The sequence below is a fragment of the Macaca mulatta genome, chromosome 10, assembly GCF_049350105.2.
Source record: "Macaca mulatta isolate MMU2019108-1 chromosome 10, T2T-MMU8v2.0, whole genome shotgun sequence".
Classification (NCBI taxonomy): Eukaryota; Metazoa; Chordata; class Mammalia; order Primates; family Cercopithecidae; genus Macaca; species Macaca mulatta.
In genome coordinates, this window is record NC_133415.1 from 108,535,342 (window position 1) to 108,555,605 (window position 20,264).

General features: G+C 37.0%; 1 long non-coding RNA gene across 1 annotated transcript in view; it reads right to left on the bottom strand.

Moving 5' to 3' along the window:
* LOC144331561 (uncharacterized) overlaps positions 1 to 8,561 on the bottom strand; it is a 144,444-nt gene extending 135,883 nt beyond the window's left edge. Inside the window, exon 1 of the long non-coding RNA XR_013398847.1 lies at positions 8,422 to 8,561. This is a non-coding gene — a long non-coding RNA (uncharacterized LOC144331561). The remainder of the gene's footprint in view (positions 1 to 8,421) is intronic.
* Positions 8,562 to 20,264: the final 11,703 nt, after the last annotated feature.

A 20,264-nucleotide genomic window follows, 5' to 3' on the forward strand; every position in this document is an offset into this window, starting at 1 on the left:
ATCTTCTGCATATTAGCCATTTATTTAATCAGGATGTCTTCCCCCATTTCACATGGACACATAGAGGGGAACAACACATACTGGGCCCCTTGGGAGGCTGAAGGCAGGAGGGAGAAGATGAGAAAAAAATAATGGATACTAGGCTTAATACCTGGGTGATAAAATAATATGTACAACAAACCCCCATGACCCAAGTTTACTCAAGTAACAAACCTACAGTTGTAACCCTGAACTTAAAAAAAGATAAAATTTTAGGTAAGAGCTTTGCCTGAAATTGTCATAATATATTGAAAAAATCAAGGCATGTCCATTCTATAAAATAACACACAACTCTTTAAAAGAGTGAGTTGAGTAGCATAATGTATAGCCCTATACATTTTTTGAAAATATCAAGTTGTAGAACAATAGATATAGTATACAAATAGGTAGCATATAATATATAGCTGATATTTTTGTGTGTGCAAAAGCCTCATAGGTATCACCAACTATCTCAATAAATGGAGAAATATATACTCTTTCCCCAGACTACAAATAAAATAAGCAGTCTTCTTCATAAATTTTAATAAATCCTCATTAGCTTTTACATATAAAAGAATGTACACATCAACAATAGCTAATGATATATGCTACTTCTTATTGAGGTCTCACTTTATAATAGGTACTTAGGACTAACCACGTATTACCTGAGACATACATAAAAGAAAGGCACCATCACTACTGATTGTGCAGATGAGTAAGCTCAACCAATAAAAGCTTGGAAGGATTTCACCTGGAGCTTCTATTTATCATTAAAGAAGAATAAATCAATTTTCTATATACTCCTGTCTTTTTTGAGTACAAATTCTTTGTTCCAATTCCTAATTAGTTGATCTCTCCTGAAAAAAATTATTTCTAAAACTTCAAAAATAACTATACCCCGATCTGAAGTTCAAAATACTGCCCAAATATATGAGGCCCTGTCTAACCGGACATTACCCTATACAGATGAAATATCTTTCTAAACCTTCTTTAACACCTACAAAGTTTAATACCTAACAAAATCTCGTGAAGATGATAAATATTTATTGAGTGTTTACTATGTACTAGACACTCTGCTTAATTTTTCACTGTTTCATTTACATATTACAAAAATCTCAGGAAATAGGACCTTTAGGATACCACTATTATTTCTAGTTTACAGATGAGGAAGCCAAAGTTCAGAAAGATTAACCAACTTGCTGAATGTCTTGCAGCCGGGACTCATGCTAAAGTCAGCCTAGCATTAAAGCAATACTGTGCACTGTCTCTTAACAACAGCAACAACAAAAGAGTCTGCTGTGAGGTACTAATCAAACTTCCTCAAAATCTTGAGTAACTGTCATACATCAGAGATGGATTTGGGTGGCACTAGAGATGATACTGTTTTCCTAAAAGTGTTTGCTCATCATTTTTATGCATTTCTGCTAAGGAAATCTAATTCATTTTTTCTTGAGATGAGTTTGCTATCTGTAGAAGATATTTAATATTTATACTATATCCTACATTATTAGTGATTTTCCATATATATTGATATTTGGACCATGAATCATATTTCATTATAACCCATACATCACAAAACATGAAAAAAACACTCCAACATGTACAATCCTGATAATGATGATGATGGCATTCAAACATATACAATACTGATGATAATAATGTTTAATATCTAACATTTTATTTCATGTTCCCACCATTCAACAGATTCAAAACAAAGTAAAAATGTCTTTTGGAGCAACTTGGATGGAACAGGAGGCCATGATTGTAAGTGAAGTAACTCAGAAACGGAAAATCAAGCAATGTACATTTTCACATAAATGGGAGCTAAGCTACGGAAACGCAAAAGTATGCAGAGTGGTATAATGGACTTTGGAGACTCAGAATGGGGAAGATGGAGGGGAAGTGAAGGATTAAAAATTACACATTGGATACAATGTATCCCACTCAGGTAATGGTGCACTAAAACTTAGAATTCAACACTATATAATTCATCCATGAAACCAAAAACCACTTGTATCACAAAGACTATTCAAATAAAATCAATAAAGTAGTTGATGTAGAAAAAAAAAGTTACATGCAGAACAGAAAAAATAAGTACCTGTGGAAAATATCTAGGTTTTTTTTTCTTTTCACTCACTCTTCTTTTAACATACTATCCTAAATAGGAAGGATTTATTTAGCAGCTTGAGTTTCTCCAATATCATTCTCCTAACTCTTAGAGAGACAAAAGTAAACATTAATTAGTTTCTTATTTTATTTACAGTTTAATACTAACAACACCTGTTAGCTCCATACTGAGAAACTTTTTTCTCCTGATTCTCATCTGCTGATTTGAAATTACTTTTGCAGTTTGTTTCTATAACAATTTCACTATCTGAAAAATATCTCAGTCTCAAAGTAAAAGTGATTTGATCACATTATGCAGATTTGCTTTCTCTCAGGTTTTAATATCAAGTTAGCATGTAAGGGTTTTTTCTACAATGAGAATTAAACATGCTGACTATGTATAACTTATGTTCTTTTAATAGTTAATATAATTTAATCCAAAGCTATTACTAGCCTAATTGGGTTAACTTGTGCCTTGGCTTAAGGTCTAGAATATAATAAACTTAAAGGTCTGAACACAGTGAGGTTAATTATGCTTAAAACTTTCAAAGCAGCAAGTTTTAGGTCCATTACACACACACACACACACACACACTCCGCAACAGGAAAACGAGTCAAAAAAATTCTTCCAACAAGAAGTGAAATCACACCTTCCTTCTCAATTCTGTGTGCCGCCATATCTCAGCACTTGCTTTTTTCCCACCTCTTGGCAGAGTTTTCTGCCAAATTGTTTGTCCTTAAGGGCTATTCGGCTCACAGTTCTATGTTCAAAATGGCTCACCAGTGCCTATGAAATTACGTATAAACACCTCACTCAGGCTTTCAAGAATTCTCTAATTTGAACCCAATTTATCTGCACAATCTCATTGCCCTCTACTTCACTGCATGATCTTTAGCTTAATTAAGGTAGCTTAAGTATTGTGCCCTCAGCACTCAAGCAACTTCCCACCTCTGTTACTACCCACCCCTTTTCATACTGCCCCAGTTGCCTTTGGTATCCTCTTGATCCTCCTGCTCACCATTATTCTGTAGTCTTGCGGGGGACAAGGGCAGGGTAAGGCAGTCAAGAGCAGGACACGGTCACAGTCCAGCTCACTGGACCTCAGTGCAATGCCACCGGCTTGCTTTTTGATGACATTTCATTTGCCTTGCATATACATTTTCCAAAAGCGAAGGTTTAACAGATTCAGCCGTTCACCATAAAATATAGAACTATCTTGTAGGACACAAGTTAGTGTCAAGGAACCTCAGAGGTAGTTAGCTTCCCTTGGGTCCAGACTATCAAAAATCTTTATACTGTGTATCAATCAGTCTTTCATCCAGTCTACTGCTGTGGCCAAATGATTGGGCTGGGAGAGCAGAGTCCAACAGGAATGTGTGCAGGCATAGGCCAGATCAAGCCAGCAAAAGACACCCATAGCATGGCAAACATTGAAGACTTGTGGACTCCTTTCTATCAAGTCCCATTTTAGTGTCCCACAGACAGATACTTCCTTATTTGTTAAGAAATGAAAATGGAGGAGAATATGGACTCTGCAATAAAAAGGAATGAACCACGGACACACAAAACATCATCGACGAATCTCAGAAACATTATGCTGAGTGAAAGAAGTCAGATACAATCGAGTACCTACTGCATGGATGTACGTATAAGAAGACTTTGAACAGGCAAAACTAATCTATTGTGATAGAAATCAGAACAGCAGTTGCCTCATTGGGGATGCAGGGGTTGTCTGGGCAGAATCCTATCAGACAGGAAAATGATCTGTGGTGATGTCAATGATTTACATCTTGATATGATATGAATTTCATAGGTATGCACATTTGCCTAACTCATCAAACTGTATACTTCAAATTTGTGTATTTCACAATGAGGACATTATTCTTCCACATTTAAAATGAGATTTAGAAAGTCAATAGAAGTTCTTATGCTGTTTTTCCCCGTATGTAAATGAATTTTCTCATTTTCATTGGACTTAGAGGTGAGGAGCTGCATAGGGGTAGTCTCTGAAATCAGAATTTCTGGGTCCAAACCCCAGTTCTACAAATTTCAGGCTTTATGATTTGAAGTTGCCCAAGCACTCTTAAGTTTAAGGCAGTTTTATCCAAAGAACAATCATCATCATCATCATAAAAACCTCACAGAATTATTGTAAAGATTAAATAAAAGAGATAATACAAATAAAATCTTAGATCTCAAGGACTAAGTATTCATCTATTAGCTACAAGTGTCAATACCAGATTTAAGCACCTTAAAAGGTAAGGCTGTGCTTTCTTAGTCTTTTCGTTGGTCTCCCCACACATTTTTGTGATCTGTGCTTCTCAAACACTGGGATGTATGTACCAGGGCTGTGAACAGTAGATATGGAGGTTTTCCAAACTATATAAATATAACTTAATATTTCATAGAGGGGGGAGTGAAAACACCTTAGATATTATAAATGCATGACATATTTGTGGAATAGAATGAAATTTCTAGGTATGCTGAAGATAAAACAAGAGGGTTCAGAGTGGTTTCAGACATTCCCCTAGTGGCTTTCTGTTATCCCCAGAACTGTCTTCCCTATTCTCCACTGATTTCAAGGTAAATTCAGTGGAGAAGTATCAGAAGTATCAGAAGTAACATGATACTGCTGAATTCAATCAAAATATATAGTATAGGTCATTTGGGCTTCATATTTGGAATATCTGCTAGTTCATATTAATTTATTGGCTTGACTATATTAATCTACTTAATCTGTTAATTCCTTAAACTTCAAGCAAGTAGCAATCCAATTATCCCACGAATGGAGGAACAATGTTGTGCACTTTGCATATTTTTTAAAAATAAATTTAAAAAAGGAAATGTCAACAAGAAGTAGTGAATGAAGCCAATATGTCATTGCCTGGGTTCTTTTGCAAAGTGGCTGTCCATTAATGTTTGATCATACGACAGATGTGATCCACTAGCAATGTTGTCCAAATGGCAAGTTCCGTCAGTGAAGACTTTCGGGGAACAGAATGCTGAGGACCCATTGGTTCTTAGTGCTCTCAAAATTCATCCTGATTTAGCATCAGGTGTTTTGAACACTGTACACATGAATGCTATGCACTGATATGCAAAAGAACTCCTAAAATACTAAAAACAAACAACTCTAGGTACAATAGGATTATTTTTTAAGCAGTATTTTTCTTAGGGAGTGAGATAAGGACTGGGACCCTTTTGGGAATTCTATTTTACATAGATGGAAACTGCCAAGATATGAAGCCTTGAGAAATCAACAGCTTTTGGGTTAGCTTAGCGTATATGCTCCCTGAATCCCAATACAAGAGCTCAGAATGGGCATCTGCTTAAGCACCCTGAATTGCTGTGTGTGCACTCCTATAACACACAGACACGCACTCCTGCCTGGGCTGATCATCGTTCAGCACCATCTGCTTCACAGTCATTGGGTTTCCAAGTCATGCATGTAGATCCTTTACTTTAAAGCATAATTGTTGATTTCCACACCCAGCCTTCCTTAGTCTGCAGCCATTTCTTCCATAATTGGCACAATCATTCTCCAAGTATTCATTGACCTCCCACTATCTACAGCACAGCTTAGAAGTTAAAAGCACAGACTCCAGAATCAGACTCCCTAGATTTAATCCTGTACCATTTCCTAGCTTTCTGACCTTGGTCAATTCTCTTAACCCTTCTGCACCTGTTCTTCATCTATAAAATGGGTCTGATAATTCTTAACACACAGAATGTTGTGAGCATTAAATGTGTTAACATACACAAAGCACTCAGTGTTTTGGCTAGCACACAGCAAACACCCGATAACTATTGCTGTTCCTGTTGTTGTTAGTGTAGTCGGGGACTAATACTGAGGACATAGCAGTGAGCAAGACCAACTCTGCCTTACTCCTAGAGGGGCTTGTGGTCTACTATGGAGAACAAAGCATTTAAAAAATTAAGTGAATGAAGGGTATGTCAAGGAAAGACAAAACAGAAGTACACAGGAAGAGCACCTAAAACAATTAGTCAGCACTCTTTACGTACTGCTTCTTCCCCCAGTCTACGAAAGACATTTGTAGGAAAAGCAAGAAGACAAGACGTATCTTTGTGGTTTAGTTGCTATAGGAGTAACCTATAAAGCACATAGAAAACATGAGCACCAAGTCATAGAGAGATGGCTGGGAACTTCAGCTACAACGGTGGTTCTCCATGGGGTACTTTTCCCAGGTGACGTGTGGCAATGTCCAGACATTTTTGCTTGTCACAATGTGGGGGTGGGGGAGTTTGGCATCTAGCAGGCAGAGGTGAGGGGAGGTGCTAAACCTCCTGCAAACACAGGACAGCCCACAACAAAGAATTATTCAATTGATGTCACTAGTGCCAAAAATGAGAAACTCTGGTCTAGAAGGAGAGACTGGATTTTGATGAGTTTACAGGACAGAATGTAGGTCTGCTTTTGTGTCTGCTTGTCTAAATACATATTATATACACCGATGTCTCCATCATTCAGACTGAAATTGCATTCATTTTAATATGCCACCCTGGAAAAAACCTGTGGTAAATATTTACAGCTGTTTTCTACCTCTAAATATTAAAGGCTATGAACAAATACCTTTTTTTAAAAAAGTGACCATATTGTCTTACACCAATTTGCATAACCTACTTCAAATCATCCCTGGCCCTACTGGACTATGCCATGGTCTCTTTCACATAGTTTGTGTTTCAAGTAGACAAAAGTTTAAGGGGATAAACATGAGGAGTTGAAGTGACACCCTGTTAAGTAGCTATTAGATTTGAACTTTCTCCCCAGGATTCTATAGTGAATACTTAAATATATTGTTATATAGAGGCCTAAATTGCACATAAAAATAATTCCAAGTACTGTACTTAACTTTAATCTGATTTTAAAAGTAGCTTACCAATTGCTTAAATTAAACAGATATTTTATCAACTGGGGTTCCTACTAATTATGCTGTTCCTCTTATTAAAAATTACTCACTGTAGTATGTTCGAATTTCTGTAAAACAATGAAACATTTTTTCACGTTTTTATTTTTAGAATGAACTGCGCAATGAAAAAGAAAAACACATGAACATACCCTGTTAAAATAAGTATTTATCTTGGAAAGGCAAATTTATGGTTTCTGTAAAGCTAGATTTAAGTACATCAAGCCTTTTAAACTCAATGACTGACTTACGGTCTGTGTGAAAAACCACCCATCCAAGTGGTAGAGCTCATTTAAGTATTTAAAACTGTGTCTTTTTGCAGTAACTGATTTGGGGACTTCTTTTTCCTTTTTTGTGGAAAGTGTCAATGTTAAGCACTGGGGCCAATATTCATTAAATTGTGAATACAGCTTTAAATGGATACAATCTTTCTTTGTCAATTATAGCTCAATAAAGCTGGGAAAGAAAACTAAAACAAAGTCAAATGAATAAAAACCTAATGTAAACTATGGACCTTGGGTAACAATGAGGTGTCAATGTCGATTCACACACTGTGACTTGTGTACCCATCTGGTGCGGAGTCTGACAGTGGGGGAGGCTGTGCATCTGTGGGGAAATGGGGGCAGAGGGTGTATGGGAACCTTTTGTACTGTTTTTTGGTTTTGTTTTGTTTTGTTTTGTTTTGTTTTTTGAGACAGAGTCTTACTCTGTTGCCCAGGCTGGAGTACAATGGCCGGATCTCAGCTCACTGCAATCTCTGCCTCCCAGGTTCAAGCAAGTCTCCTGCCTCAGCCTCCCATGTAGCTGAGATTGCAGGCACATGCCACTACGCCTGGCTAATTTTTTGTATTTTTAGTAGAGTTGGGGTTTTCCCATGTCGGCCAGGCTAGTCTCAAACTCCTGACCTCAGGTTATCTACCCTCCCCGGCCTCCCAAAATGCTGGGAATACAGAAGTGAGCCACCACACCCGACCCCTTTTGTACTTTTTACTCAATTTTGTAGTAAACTTAAAACTGCTCTAAAATATAAACCTAAAAAACAACTATCAGAAACACTGTAAGAAAAGCAGATTAGTAAACTCATAGAATATTAGTGTTGAGAGGGCCTTAGGAATAATTTAGTTTAGTATATTCAGTGTATAAGCAGGGAAATCAAGGCCCAGAGATGGGCTATGCCTTGCACTCAGCAATATGATGCGTTCATGGTAAACTAAAAACATTTGGGATAGAAAAATTCTACCATGGCCCTCAGTGAGGCCCTTGTTTCATCCCTTCCCCTATGAACATGGTAGAATAATGTAAAAGTTCTTAGGTCTAGTCCAGTGAAATAGAACGCTCACGTAAGTCTGGCAAAGCAGACCTGTCACTCACAGATTAGCAGCAAGGATAAATGGAAGTCTAGGAGCCATGACGAAACTATCCTCCAAGGCCCAGGAAAGCAGCTTCGGACAGATGGAGTCTCATCTGCGCATGCCCCACATCGCATCACAGCTGAGAAACCCCAGCACTGCTCTGGATTTATATACCATGGGCTGCACCTGGCTCGCTGAGCCCACGTGCTGCAGAACACCCTGTTCTAGGAAGAATGCAGACATAGCCTGGGTTGTTCCGCCCCCTTCCTCCTTATCTCAGGGTGCAACATTCTCAGTACATTCTAGAGTTATTCTGAGAACTACAAACAGGAGGTGGGAAAGCTAGGTCCGCCAAAGGCATCCAGGAATCCGCCCTCCTCCAAGTAATACTCCCTTGATTAGACTACATTATATGAAAAGGTCAAAGGATATATTTGTAGACATAATTAAAAATCGTAATTGGTTAACTTCAATTAAAAGGGAGACTATCCTGGGTGAGCCTGCGCGAATCAGCGAAGCCCATTCAAAGAGGGTGCACTGGTCAGAGACTCAGAGGAATGGAGACGAAAACTGCCCTGTTTTGGGCAATTCCACATAACAGGAAACAGCGGGTGGCCTCTGTGAGCTGTGGGATTCAGTCTTACAATAGCAAGGAGCTAAATTTTTCCACCAGTGAGCTTGGAAGAGGACCCCAAGCCTCAGATGCGCGTGCAGCCATGGCTAGCACCTGATTTCAATCTGGTGAGGTTCCAAGCACGAGAATCAGCTGTGTACCCAGACTCCTGATCTATGGAGACTGATATAATAAATGAGTGTTGTTTTAAGTCACTAAATTTGTGGTAAAGCATATACCGCAGAAAATTAATACAACAACCTTGATCTGATTTTCCACATTTATGACTGCCTCCCTCCCATCTCTGGGCCAGACCATTCTTAGAACCTTTGAGATGATATGGACATTTCAAGACACAAATTAACAAGGGGCAAGCCAAGGAGTTTCACATGCCCTTCATTACCCCTATCCAATCTCCTGTTATATAATGCCCAGACAGCCTAGGCTTGACTTCCTTGCCTCAGCTGGTGGGAATTCTGATAGTCCTAAGACTTAGTGCTGACTTTGCTATATTGGCCTATGAAGACAATTAGTACAATTCATTAAAACAACAAAATAAGTTTAAATCCATACATTTATACTGATTCTTTTTTTTTTTTTTCTTTTTTTTTTTTTTTGGAGACGGAGTCTTGCTCTGCTGCCCAGGCTGGAGTGCAGTGGCCGGATCTCAGCTCACTGCAAGCTCCGCCTCCCGGGTTTACGCCATTCTCCTGCCTCAGCCTCCCTAGTAGCTGGGACTACAGGCGCCCGCCACCTCGCCCGGCTAGTTTTTTTGTATTTTTTAGTAGAGACGGGGTTTCATCGTGTTAGCCAGGATGGTCTCGATCTCCTGACCTCGTGATCCGCCCGTCTCGGCCTCCCAAAGTGCTGGGATTACAGGCTTGAGCCACCGCGCCCGGCCACATTTATACTGATTCTAAAAATAAAGTCAAATGAAAAAAAAAATCCCTCATTGGAGAAATTTAGAAAACTTATTTGTTATTTTTAAAATGTTAAGTAAAGGGAAAGACCAGCATATTTCTCCTCCCTCTCCTATGTGGATTCGAACTCAGGGTAACTAAACAGCTGATGAAGAAACTTCTCTTTATAAAACTTTCCACTTCTTGGAATGAATGAAGAAGAAATAATAGAACTCAAACAACACTATTTAAAGCTCCAGTAAATTAATGGAAGTTAGGCAATGATTGTCAATGGCTGCTAATATCACTAAAAGAGGGAAAAAACAGACAACTATGTGTCTCCTCATGATCAAAACACCACCTATGAGATCGACATGAAAAAAAACGGAAATCTGCAATGTATAAAGCCTCTCGAGATCTAATTTGCAGGAAATACCAAAGGCAGAGAAATATGTTAAAGCCACCATGGAAACGCACCAATCAAAACTCAGACAGTGGGATATGCCATAGCCTAAACAACATGGTTCTTTACAAATGAATTGCGAGGAATAAAAATAGAGATGGTAGAAAAGTGTACAGTTTAAAACACACCTGAGATATATCAATAACTGCAACTTATGAATCTTATTTGAACCCTGATTCAAAGAAAGTATACATATGCACACACTACAAATGGGAAAATTTGAACACCGGATATTTGATGATATTATGTATTAAAAATTACTGGAGCTTTTAAAAGATATTCTTGCTTACTTTCTGGAACAAGAGTTCTTGACTTTTAAAGATATGCTTAGTGATGTAATGATAAGGTATGTGAGATTTACTTCAAATAAATGTGACAAGATGCAGGGGAATGTAGGTTGGGTCATAGGTGAAACGTAATTGGCCATGAGTTGAACAGTGTTAGCCAGTAGACCGAGGTTTAACATTTTTCCATTTTTAAAATATACTTGAAATTCTCTATAGAAAGTTTATTTACAAAAAGCAAAAACAATCATGTCACCCTCTACTTAAAATATTTCAGTGACTTTTTATTGCTCTTAGGATCAAAGACTAAAATCCTGCAAGGTTCTGAATAATTGAGCCTTTGCTTCCTACCCCAGCCTCAATAGATCTCATCTTCTTTCTCTCTTGAGTTTCATCTACAAAGGCCTTTCATTCTTCCAATGTTTCAGTGTCTTTGTAGGCCCTTTCTTTTGCCAGAAATCCTCCTCTCCATCTACTTTTTCTTACTGAGTCAAACAATCCTACTAAACAATCTCATAGCATTATGTTCATTACCATTAAGGTATTTTTATTGGTAGCAATTACGTGTAGATTTGGTTGAGGATTTTATTAATGTATGATTCCCAGCAGAGACCTGGGGTGATTTGGTTCCAGTGCTTTGCTCCTAAAAGGTGAACAAAATACTTAAGTGCCAAGGAATGGAATAAATAAAATCACTCAAGAACATCCAACCAATTTTTGCTAAGTAATTTGTGTGTAAAGGGATGTTAAAGATATACACAAATAAGAAAAAAAAATGAGAAAATGATAGTGCTCATAAAGTATCTTTTTCATGGGTGTGTGGGAAAGTTCAAAGAAAGATGGGTTGACTACAAAGAGCTATGCCGCACCGGATCCCTCACACTGGGTTCCTCAGAGAGGAGAAGAAAGAACCAAAGTCAAAGGCTTTGTTGTGATACAAGTTATGCAACGGGAAGTTTGTGATAGCCAATGCGATTCTCAAGAGCCCGTGCCTGAATGTGATGTCCTCATCAGACAGAATAGAATACAAGCCTGCAAACCACCAATGGTTAGACAGTCATCAATGGAGAGCTGGGTTTCACTTATTTTTCTTGTTCTTCTAGCTTGTAAGGAAACTAAAGTGGGCTTAGGAGTGAGAAAACATATTAATTCTCTTGTTGGAAAGGATTTTCTTTAATCAAAACTGAAACTCTAACCTCTGCCATTTCTTTTTTTGTTACCTCTTGTGTGCAATATGTCCTCTAGATTAAGAAAATTTTCATATGAGCCTAAACCTCTTACAGTATTCCGTCATCTATAACTAAAGAATATGGGTTTCTCTCTGTGCATCAGGTATATTTTGATCATCCTCTATGAGTAAGGTTTTATAATGATGAACAAAATGACTCTGGATATTCGCCTTGAGGGAGTCACATATAAATTAATTAGGGAAATAAGCCCCTTATTCTTTGATGAATAAGGTAAAAATAACTCTGAAACACATATATTCAATTTTTGCTAGATGCCACAAAGCTTTAACACATTCCAAATGACCTGGTTTCTATATTTTAAAGTAGGCATAGATCTGCTATTCAAATTTTAAGAGGAAAATAGTATTTCCATCCAAAGGAATATAAATTATTCTATTAACAAGACACACAGCAAAGACATGGATTCAGCCTAAATGCCCATCATTGATAGACCAGATTAAAAAAGTGGTACATACATACCATGGAATGCTATGCAGCCGTAAAAAGGAAAGAGATCATGTGAGTTGGAAGCCATTATCGTCAGCAAACTAATACAAGGGACAGAAAACCAAACACTGGCCAGGTGCAGTGGCTCACACCCATAATCCCAACACTATAAGAGGCCGACGGGTGGATCACAAAGTCAGGAGTTTAAGACCAGCCTGGACAAGATGGTGAAACCTCATCTCTACTAAAAATAGAAAAATTAGCAGGGCGTGGTGGTGGGTGCCTGTAATCCCAGCTACTCGAGAGGCTGAGGCAGAGAATTGCTTGAACCCAGCAGGTGGAGGTTGCAGTGAGCCGACATCGCACCACTGTACTCCAGCCTGGGTGACAGAGCGAGACTCCATCTCAAAAAGAAAAGAAAAAGAAAGAAAACCAAACACCACACACCAAACACCATGGCACATGCTTACCTATGTAACAAACCTGCACATCTGCACATGTACCACTGAACTTAAAAGCTGAAGAAAAAAAAAAATCTTCAACACATTTCTATACATATTCCCATAAAGGGTAGCTAATTAGGGATTGGATGCAGGTGGTGGGAGGACCATCTAAATAGAAAAGTATTCAACGCCATGCTTTTCTGAGAAACTAATAATAGAGTGACAGGGATGGTTGCTCTGATTAAAAAAAAAGTCAAAATGTTATCATTCAATAAGCAGCTATTTCTTCTAGGCTCTCATAACATCTATACCTACTATCCTATGCAACACAATCTACAACTTTTAGGCTTCTGAAAATTGAAGGTGCCTTGTGGTCCATATTATTTTAGGGAACACTCTATTTTAAACCACTGGGAGCTTGTAATATGAATCCATCAAACTGGTCATCTTCTTAAATAAAACAGCAATATTCAGCAAAGGCAATGGCATACCATAAGAATTCCCTTTCACTGTGTTAGTGAAATTGGCAGCACTTTCTGAAAAATGTGTTGATGTACATCAGATGCCTTAAGATAGTCTCAAACCTTTAACCAATTACTTCATAGGTAGGAGTCAATTCTTACCAAACTGTGGGAGAAAAAAAAATAAAAGCACACATATATACAAGGATATTCAACTAAATGCCAAAGAACAGAATACTGCTTAAATCATGTTGATGTATCCGTGTAATGTCATATTGTACAACCACTGGGAGAAAAATATTCTCAAAGAATATTTAATGACATGGGGAAATAATTCTAATATAATGCTGAATAAAATAAAAGCAGGCCTGAAAATACCACGTAATCACAATAATACACACATACAGAAATAACTAAAAATGGACTTATTATAAATATCCATAGAAAGTTTATCAAGAAAGTAATAGTATTATCTGAATGGCATAGATATTTTTGGTATGGTTCTTTTTTTTTTCAACATTTTCTATAGTAAGCTTTACTTTTTATAATCAGACAGCAGAAAATAAAAATTATCAAAGGAACACTGGAAAATACTACATGGAATGTATAACTCTCTATTAATGAGAAAACTAACTTAATAATATTGTAATAGTGAGAAAACTGACTTAAAATAGAATATGTCATTTTTAACCATTGTAGAACATTGGAATTATTTTTATATGCATTTGTTTATATGCCACCTACTTACCAAAGAGATTTCAGGCATTTAATTGGCAATACACTAAAGTTGGGCTTCATTTCTTGGCATTGTCCCTTAATTTTAACTAAACTCTTAAATGAAAAAACTCTCAGACACACAACTTGCCTACAGCATATCTATCAGTACCTAGATTCCTATACTAGAAATCAGTAGGTCGCCATTTCTATAAACAAATAATAAAAAAGAGTATTAACCTAATTCAAACTTTGTCAACTATTCAAAAACAATTAATCAGTGTTCTTCCATGCACTTATCCTCATTCATTCAACAAACATTGGTGGAGTCTCCATGTGCAGGCAGTGTACCTTGGGAACACCATGACCCAGATCCCAAGGAACCGTGTCCTAATACTACTGGGCAAGATCCTACGAGGTACACAGAAGATGAAGAAAATGTATCTGTCCTCACCTGCTAACAGTTGTTTTATAAGATAATAAATGTATTAAGTAAAGCAGATAGTTGAGGCACAGCTATAGAATTCCTGAAGAAAAAATATATATGGAATATTTTTCAGAAGTTGAATGAGGAACAATACTGAAGAAACCTTCAGTCAAGTGGAACACACTGTCATATTACCAGGAAGCCCTGATTTAAAACAGATCAAATTATCACCTCCCCATTATTGAAACAAGTCATCAGAAATAATATCCAATAGACATGGCCAAATGTCACATTTACAACTAAGAACTGGGATTGATATCGAAATACATGCCCTGGTTCATTAGTAAGCACTAGAGCACAAGAACAAAAAGTTATATATATATATATAAAATATATATAACAGTTTAATATATATTACATATAATATATATAGTAATTATTGCCAATAATTACATAGTATACTATTCTACATTAATATAATGTATAAATATGTAATGGATATTACTATATATAACTATATTATATTAATATATGATACATTGATATAATGTATACTATAATTATACAATATAATTATGTAATATAAAAATGTAATAAAAAATGCCTATGTAATATAAAAATGCCTATAATTATTATATATAATTTAAATATATAGCATTCTCCCAGGTACTTGTCCTCATTCTTTTTTATTATATTAAAAAATGGATGATATATAATATATTATATATCATAATATATAATAATATATTCATTACATGAACAATATATACTCATAATATATACTTATATAATTGTATGTATTATGGCATTATAGCATATATGTAATATATGATATATAATATATGATTTATATAATTATATCAGATAATATACTAATATATAATGTCATATATTAATATATAATATATAATTGGTAATATAATATATATTATATAATATATAATACAAATATATAAAATATATAATTGTATATATCAGATATTAAATATATAGCAGATATATGTCATATATTTATATAATATATAACATATATGTAATATATTTATATGATATATAACATATATTATATGTAATATATTTATATAATATATAACATATATGTAATATTAATATATGTAATTATATTATATGATGACATATAATATATGTATTATAATAATGTATTATAATAGTATGTTATATATTAATATATAATATATTAATATACATTATATACATTATGTCAGATGATGTTATATTTTTTATATTATTTCATATTATTTTATGTTATATATAATATATAAATATTATATGATATATTATAATGTTATATATTTATATTACTATATATTAATATATGGCATTAATTAAATCAGATATTATAAAAATATGTTAAATATTATTTTATTATATATTATATAATATATATTTATATTACACTATTTTATATAATATATATTCTGATATACTTAATATCAACTGATATGTATAATTATGCATTGTGATGAGCTGAGTCACAATTTTTGTGGAAAAACTTCTGATTACACAGAGCCACAGTCAGACTTGACCCAATATTCAGAGCCAAATAATTGCTGTAAAAGCAACCCACCCTATCACATGAGTAGGAACAGGATAGTGGCAAATACTAGAGGAAGAAATCCTCAGGATAGGAAGATTTTCTCATTATCAAGAGAGAGGTGATTGCCCAATTTGAGAATCCTGGAAGAACCTTGACAAGCACTAACACAAAAGAATCAACGGATATACCAGCAAATGTGATGCAGTTGTTAAAAAGAAAGGCTACTGCTCAAAACAGAAATTTCCAGTTAATGCAACTGAGAGGACTAGATCACTGTAGAATGACTGACCTCTGAGTAGTCATCAATAAAAATGTAACAGAGGGCATCATAATTTTGAAGAGTTTGGAGTTTTGGGAGCAAGGAGGATGTAATAAGCTGAATAATGTTTCTCCAAAATGCCTATGTCCTAATCCCTCAAGCTTGTGAATGTGTTACTTGACATGGCAGAAAGAGCTTTGCACGTGGGATTCAGTTAAGGATCTCGAGAGAGGAAGATGATTCTGGGCTGTCCATCCAGGCGATCCCAGTGCCATCACAGGAGTTTTTATGAGAAGGGAGAGGAGAGTCAGAAAGAGAGAGACTGGAAAATGCTATGCTGCTGGTGTTGGAGATGGAAGATGGGGTCATGTGTCAAGAAATGCAGGGACCTCTAGAAGCTGGGAAAGACGGAGAAACAGATTCAGCCCCAGAGCCTCTAGAAGGAATGCAGCTCCATCAACAAAGCTTGATTTTAGCCCCGTGAGACTTCTGACCTTCAAAAATGTTCAGAAATTAAATCTGCATTGTTTTAAGCCACCAAGTTTGTGCTAATTGCTACAGCAGCAATTGGAATGAATGCAGATGAAAACCTATTGTGGTTGGTTTTGTCTGTTTCTTTGATCTGGAATTTAACAGAGATGGGGATACAGTCGAAATTTCCAGGTGTCCTCCAAGAGCCATTCTCCCATATCCCACAGAAACAGAAGCTCAGTTTTCAGTTGACCTACAGCTTCCTGGAATGGAGAATTCAATGCTAGCCTCCCCTGTGTCCTCCTCCCAAGAATACAATCTTCAGCTGCACCCAATGTGAACATGTGTCTAAATTCCAGCCAAGGGGACACAGAAAGAAGCATCATGCACAAGCACTGGGAAATGTCTTTACAGGATATCTCCATCCCCACTGTCTCCTTCCCCTATCTGGGCTAGAACTTAGACAAGACGGCTGAACCTCAAAGATGACATGGGAACAAAAGCCACACATGAGGCACCAACACAGGAGAAGAAGCTTGGATCCCATCTCTGCATTGCAAGCATGTGAAACAAACAAACAATAAAAGCTGCTACACGGTTCAGGCAACTGTTATTTTAGGGTTTCTGTTACAGCTGAATGCCATCCGTAACTAAGACAGAAATCAGCTGCAGTACAAACATGATTGTATTTTCATTTAAGCAACATCTAGTCCCACAGGCCAGCTATGCATACATGCTCCCCTTACAGGCCACCAGACTCCTACTCACTCTACCCTATTCCCACCTCTAAATATTTCCAACTTGGCTTTCATATGGTATTAACTAATAAGTAGTGGCAATGATAGCTAACATTCATCGACTTTTTGGTTTTTTTTTTTTTTTTTTTTTTTGGAGACGGAGTCTCACTCTGTGTCCCAGGCTGGGTTGCACTGGTGCCATCTCCACTCATTGCCACCTCCGGCTCCTGGGTTCAAGAAATTCTCCTGCCTCAACCTCCTGAGTAGCTGGGATTACAGGTGTGCACCATCACACCCGGCTAATTGTTGTCTTTTTAGTAGAGACGGGGTTTCACCATGTTGGTCGGGCTGGTCTGGAACTCCTGACCTCAGGTGATCCACCCACCTCAGCCTCCCAAAGTGTTGGGATTACAGGCATGAGCCCCCATGCCAGACAACATTCATTGACTTTTATGTGCCAAACACTCATTAGTTCTTTACATGCATTAACTAAATTATTTTTCACAGAAACCCTAAGAAGTAATATTACCTCCATTATACCAATTAATAAACTGAGGTACAGAGATTTAAAGTTACCTGAATTATCTGTTATCTTATTTATCTTTCATTTATTTTTAGGATTGATAAGATAGATAAGAAAACATAGGCTTTTAGGAATAAAATAATTCATGACAGAAGAACAGTGCAAGTTTGATCTATAAAGGCTCAAGCTAAAATGTGATTCCAGTTCAAACTAGGTCACAGATTGTGGAGAGGATCATTTTTGTATTCTTAAATTATTTGCACAAAGAAAGAATAGGGTGCCTTAAAATAAAATAAATAAATAAGCAAATAAAAGGAAGACAGAAAGGAGGTAGGGGGAAGAGAGAGCAAGAGAAAGGAAGAAATTGGGGAAGGAAGACTGGCAAGATAAAAGTAAGCAAAGAAAACAAAATACTGATTTTTCCTGGATTACTAGTTAGATGCAGTTTCTGTAAGTTCCAACATCCAATTCTAAAATTGCTCTCTAGTTTGGAACGCTTATTTCGCTGATGCTGTCAAGATGTACTGCTTCTTCCACTGAGTCACCCTGGTGCCTCAACCTCACCTCTCCACCCCCACCTTGTCCTGAACAAAGATTCTCAAACTGTAGACCCAGGACAACCACCAGCAGCAGCAGCAGCAGCAGCACCTGAGAACATGTTGGAAATGCACATTTTCAGTCTCCATCTTGCACTTACTGATACAGAAATGGGTAGAATTCTGTAGTTTCTTTTAACAAGCCCCATCTCCCGCTCCTGCCCCAGGTGATCTTGATGCTTAGAAAAGTTTTGAGAATCACTCCCCTAAATCACCCAGATTACAGGAAACTCTGTCAGGCTGAGTGGCCACAGGGCACCATCATCCATAGGTTGCTACCTGGATGCCAGAAGCACAAGGTGGAGGAGACATGTCATATGCTGACATGTGGCTGACAGATCATGTGCCATGGACTTAGTGCTTCACAGGCCGCCTCTCACCTAAACCACAGCATAAACTTGTGTATTAGAAGCTATCTTAGTCCATTTTGTGCTGCTGTAACAGAATACCTGAGACTGGGTAATTTATAATGAGCAGAAATGTAATGACTCAGTTCTGGATGTTGGAAAGTCCAATATCAAGGTGCTAGAATCTGGTCAAAGTCTTCCTGCTGCATCATCACATGGCAAAAAAATGGAAGGGCAAGAGTGTAGAAGAGAGAACCTACTCCCATAAACCCTTTTTAAATGGGAAGAAATCTATTTTTTAGGGAAGAAACCTCATTATTTATTTATTAGGGAAGAAACCTCATTATCTAAACACCTTCCATTAGATGCAGTGTCCCAACACTGTCACACTGGGAATTAGGTTTCCAATACGTGAATTCTGGAGGACATATTCAAACCATAGCATATGCTATTATCCTCTTTTGATACATAAAATCACATAGAATTAGAGATTCTGAAATATAATCTGCCAGCACTTAGGCAAATAAAGTATACACCCATGTACCAGCAATTTGGCTCCTGGGTGTATAATCTGAAGAAATTATCACAGAGGTCCACAGGAAATCTGTGTAATAATTTTCACTGCAGGAGGTTAAGAATCAATCTATGTGTCCATCACTGAGAGAGATGAAAAACAAAATGTGAGGGTAAGAAAGAAATATAGATGGATCTTAAATCCCTAGTGCTGAAAAGGATGAAGGCTCATTCCAAAGAAAGAACCATATTTATCCACCTATGTTAAAATTACACACACACACACACACATGCATATGTGCACACCCACATACACTTCACAGTGTATTTACATCACATACAAATGTGTGCATGATGAACAATACTTGCATTAGTTTTGCAAGAACAAACGTAAACAAAGAGATTGAAATTAAATACATTTGAATGGGTGCCTATGGGTTGAGTAGGTGAGCTAGAGGGAATTATGGGGACAAAATGACAAATGAATGACAAATTAAAATGAAAGAGGAGCCCTGTAAGAAACTGTATAGGGAAAAAACTCTCTGAAACTCCCAAACTATGTTTTTCCTCTGCTCTCACACAGCAGTAACAATCATCAACACAGAAGAAGACTTCTGTGATCAACTGTGTGGGCTTTCTCCCCACCACCAAGCAGCAGGCACCAGCTGGGTGACCTCCAATTCAGTTATGACCCTACCCGGAGATAGTGTCAGATTCCACAGGTTGAAGGCTCAGTCCCCAAGACTGCCCCACTCCACAGCCACCAGTAGCAAGTCTAGGCCTCCAGAACTTCTGACCAACCTCCTTCAAGTTGGGGTTTGCACAACTGCCTCTTTGGGTTTGATCAGTGCGCTAGAGTGGTTCACAGAGCTCAGGGA